Source organism: Lasioglossum baleicum, unplaced genomic scaffold (assembly GCF_051020765.1).
Source record: "Lasioglossum baleicum unplaced genomic scaffold, iyLasBale1 scaffold0054, whole genome shotgun sequence".
Taxonomy (NCBI): domain Eukaryota; kingdom Metazoa; phylum Arthropoda; class Insecta; order Hymenoptera; family Halictidae; genus Lasioglossum; species Lasioglossum baleicum.
This window is the reverse complement of record NW_027469114.1, coordinates 766,513-771,835: the sequence shown is the minus strand read 5'-3', so window position 1 is coordinate 771,835 and position 5,323 is coordinate 766,513.

The window sequence follows — 5,323 nt, the reverse complement described above, 5'->3', positions numbered from 1 at the left end:
ATCTTCATGTATAGATTAGATGATCGACGGTGAAACTTTTCTAGAATGTTAGCACGTCCTTTGAGATTCGATCGTCTAAGTCAATTGCTTCACGTATGGTGTGATTCGGAGGATCAAATCTGGTATCCCAGGGGTAAATCCGCTGTACAGTATTGGTAATGCACACCACAGATCACGGTATAAATATTAACATACAGTGTCAACCCGTTGTAGAACGTTACTTATTGGCATTGTGTCAAACATTTTACCGAAGGCCTTTCCTTCCGAGAAATCGACCCTCTGAAACAAGAGTAAATCTTGCTGTTCAGAGAATAGTATTGCAATTCATTTTAGTAACGGGTCCCTTAATTTCATGTCTGAACAAGAAGATCGAGATACAAACCATCCAGGAACACATCAACCTTTTTTGTGAGTCGCACACGTACGTCAATAGCATCATCTATCCTGCGATTACGAGAATCAAACCAGTTACTCCGGAAGTAAATTCCCTTGCGCTGTATTGGCAATTGACACCTTAATTCACGGCATGAATATTAAACTAGATAGCCAATCCGCTTGAAAGCGTCACCAATTAGCATAAAGTTGAACGTTTTACATCAGGTCATACCATCCGTGAACGGCACCAGCTTCATGTGTAGTATAACTTCGTGATCAGAACAAGAAATTATTATTCGTTTCAATGACGGACACCTTTTCTAGATGTATCATTTAGAAGATCGAGTGTAAAACCGTATGATAATGATTCCATCCTCTTTGAGAGTCAAACGGCTAAATCAATTGCTTCACCTATTCTGCGATAGCGAAAGTCAAACCAGGTATTCCGGGAGCAAATCCCCTGAACAGTATTGGCAATAGACACCATAATTCCCGGCTTGAATAATAAAGTAGAGAGTCAAACCGTGGAAGAGGGTTACGTACTTATATAGAGTCAAACTTTGTACAGATGGCCTTACATTCCGACAAGTTAGCCCGCTGTATCGAGAGTATACCTTCGTGTTCAGAGAAGCAAAGTGTTATACATTTTAGAGACCGGGACCTTAACGTCATGTATGAATGAGAAGATCGAGAGGAAACCGTTCCAGACCGATACACCCTTCTTTATGACAGTACATATGATGTATCCTGTGGGTACGAGAGATAACTAGGTACCCCAGGAGTAAATCAGATGAACATTATTTGTAATAGACACCTTAATTCGCGGGATGAATATTAAAATAAAGCGTCACACCGTTTGAGAACTTTACAAATTTATATAAAGGCAAACGTTTTACAGAAGACCTTATCCTCCGAAAAGCTAACCCGCAATATCGAGAGTATAACGTCGTGTTTGGAGAAACACATTCATACACATTTTAGGGACGGCATCTCAGTTTCATGTGTGAATTAGAAGGTAGAGTGTATAACAGTTCGGGACCATAACCACCTTCTATTATAATCGAACTGCCAGCTCAATAGCTTCACATATCCTGTGATACCGATAGACATAACAGGTATTCCTGGAGTAAATCCGCACTGAACTATTGGCAATTGATACCTTACTTCAGGGCATGAATGTTAATGTAATGAGTCAAGCCGTTGGAGAACATTACCAATTCGAATAAAGTCATTCATTTTACCGAATACCTTACCTTCCGTGATGCTAACCCCCCGTATCGAGAGTATAGCCACGTGATTAGTGATACAAATTAGTAAACATTGCAGTGATCGGCACCTTAATTTCATGTATGAATTAGAAGATAGAGGGCCAAACCGCTCATGAACATTGCCAGCTCGTGTGAGATACGAATGTCTGCGTCAGTAGCTTCACATATCCTGTGGTTCCGTCAGTAAAACGAGGTATTCCGGGAGTAATTCCGCTGAAGAGTCTTTGCAATAGACACCTTATTTCACGGTTTCCATATTAAAGTACAGCTTCACACCGTTTGAGACCGTTACCATTTACTATAAAGACGAACGATTTACCGAAGGCCTTACCTTCCGCGAACCTATGCGGCTTCGGTGATAGTATAAGTTCGTGTGCACAGAAAGAAATTAGTGTTCATTTCAGTGACTGCCTCCTTAACTTCATGTCTGGATTCGAAGATCGAGTGTTCATCCGCCAGAGATCGTTGCCACCTTCTGTAAGAGTCGAATGGATAAATCAATAGCTTCAGCTATCCTGCTATTGCGAGAATCAAACCAGCTACTCCCTGAGTGAATCCGCTGAACGGTACTGGTAATAGACACCTTAATTCACGGTTTGAATATTAAAATAGAACGTCGATCCATTTGAGAACGTTACCATTTGCTATAAAGTCAAACGTTTTACCGAATGCCATGCCGTCCGAAACGCTAACAGGTCATGTCGAGAGTCTAACTACGCGATTAGGGAAACACATTATTATACAACTTCTTGACGTCACCATAAATTCATGTATGAATTAGTAGATCGAGGGTCAAATAGTTCGCGGACGCTGCCACCTTCTGTGAGAGACCTACGGCTAAGTCAATAACTTCGCATATACTGTGATTCCTATAGCCAACCCAGATATTCCTGGAGTAAATGCGCTGTACAGTAATGGCAATAGACACCTTAATTCGCGGTATGAATATTAGATTAGAACGTAAAGCCGTTTCAGAACGTTACCAATGGGCATAACGACATACTATTTACCAGATACCGTATCCTCAGAGCACATAGTCCGCTGCATCGAACGTATAACTTCGTGTTCAGCGATACAAAATAGTAGACATTTTAGTGACGGGCACCTTAACACTTCGGGATAAAGTTTGAGTCTATAATATTAGGTAACGTTCTACAACGGTATGGCGGTATGATTTTCTATTGATAGCGTGAATTAATGTGTCTATTGACAAAACTGTTTAGCGTATTTACTCCAGGAATACATTGTTTGACTCTCGGAGTTACAGGATATGTGATGCTAATGACTTAGCAATTCGACCCCCAAAGAAGCTATTGTGTTATGTGTTCAAATAACAAAGATGGTGGTCACGTAGTCAAACGGGTTGATCCGAGATCTTCAAATTCACTCATGACAATAGGGTGCTCGTCACTAAAATGTATACTAACTACCTTCTCTGATCACAAAGTCATACTCCCGATATAGCGAATTAACCTCACGCTAGGTGAGGTCTTCGGTAAAGGGTATTGCCGTATATGAATAGGTAAAGCTCTACAACGGTTTGATGATATGCCTTAATATTCACACCGTAAAAGTAAGCTGTCTATTGCCAAAACTTTTCAGCGGATTTACTCTCGGTATTCCTGGTTGGACACACAGAATCACAGGACACGTTACGCTATTGACTAACCCGTTCGCCTCTCACAGAAGGTGGTAACGATCTCGAACGGTTTTGACAGTAGATCTACTACTTCGTTCATGAAGTTAAGGTGCTCGGCACTAAACGTATACTAAATTGCATATCTGAACACGAAAGTATACTCTAGATACAGCGTGATAGTTGCTCGGACGGTATGGTATGTGATGAAGTGTATGACGTTATACGAATTGGTAATGCTCTCAAACGGATTGACGCTCTACTTCAAAATGCAAACAGTGAATTAAGGTGTCTATTGCCAATACTGAGCAGCGCATTTACTCCCGGAATATCTCGTTTGCCGTTCGGAATAACTGAATAGGTAAAGCCTCTGGCTTAGCTGTTCGTCTCTTACAGAAGGTGGAGACTATCTTGAACGGATGGACACCTGATTTTTATTTTGTTCATCAACTTGAGGTGCCCGTCACTGAAATGGACTCTAATTTCTTTCTCTGAACACGAGGTTATAATCTCGATACATGCGGTTAGTATTTCATGGGATAAGGACTTCGGAAAGACGCTTTACTTCGTACCAATACGAAACGAACTACACCAGTTTGACGGTCTGCTGTAATATTCGAACAGTATCGTAAGTTTCATATTGCCAATAGTGCTCAGGGAATTTACTCCCGGATTACCTGATTTGGCTCTCAGAAACACAGGATAGGTGAAGCTATTGACACAGAGGGACGAATCTCTCAGACGGTGGTAACGTTCTCGATCGGACTGACCATCGATATTCTAATTCATACATGAATTTAAGGTGCCACCACTAAAACGAATATTGATGTGTTTCTCTAAACACGAAGTTGTACTATCGATTTGAAGGGTTAGCTTCTCGGAAGATAAGGACTTCGGTAAATCGTTTGAGATTATACCAATTGGTAACGCTCTCAAACAGTTTGACGCTCTATGTTAATATTCAAACTACGAACTAAGGTGTCTACTCCCAATGCTGTTTAGCGGACTTACTTCTCGGCTTTCCTGGGTTGACTCTCGGAATCACGGGATTGGTGAAGTTATTAACTTGGCCGTTCGACTCTCACAGGGGACGGTAATGTTCAATATCAGACTGCCTCCCGACCTTCTAATGCATACTCGAAATTATGGTGCCCATCACTAAAGTATCTACTAATTTGCTTCTCGGAGCACGAAGTAATACCCTCAATATAGCGGCCTAGTTTCTCGGAAGGAAAGGCCTACTGTAAAAAGTTAGACTATATTCGAATGGGTAAAGTTCTACAACGGCTTGTCTCCCTAATTTAATATTCGAATATTGTATGATGGAACGGCAGATCGAGCAACACTACTGTATCGTCTCCGTTAATTTCTTGAGACATAATTTTGAACCGCATGCAAGTGTTTCTCATTTTTATATTTATATAGAAATACTGCAATTTACAGTTATGGTGATTACAATTATTTCGGAAATTGTCAATTGCTAGTTGAAAAAATTTTATTTCTGAATACAAGTGTCTTTGGAACTAGTTCAGCGCACGTTTATGACATTACTTTGTTAAACTTATGGATATTTTATATGATTGTCGTATACGGACCTACGTTGATTGAGCGACACGTCTGGCGAGGACTGGTAGTAGCGTACGGCTGAAAGTAGCGGAACTACTAGATGGGCTTCCTGAATTCCTCTAACTTTGATTTTGTACCGCTCGCATTTTTTACCAGTTCTCCATTTATTTATATATGCTGTAATTTTCTGTTATGATATTTTAGATTTATTCCAATAGTTTCCATTTTTACTTTGAATAATTGTATTTCGTAGGAAGGGTGTCTTTGAAATTAGTTGATTGCACGTTTATGACATTATTTTGTTAAACATAGTGTTATTTTATATGATTGTCTGTATAAGTCTGGGGTGATCATATAGTTGCGTTCGGTAGATTCGACCGAAACTATGGTATGATCTACATTAACTTCTTTAACCTTGATATTGTACCGTACGCATTCTTTCCCAGTTCTCCATTTATTTATACACACTGTAATTTAC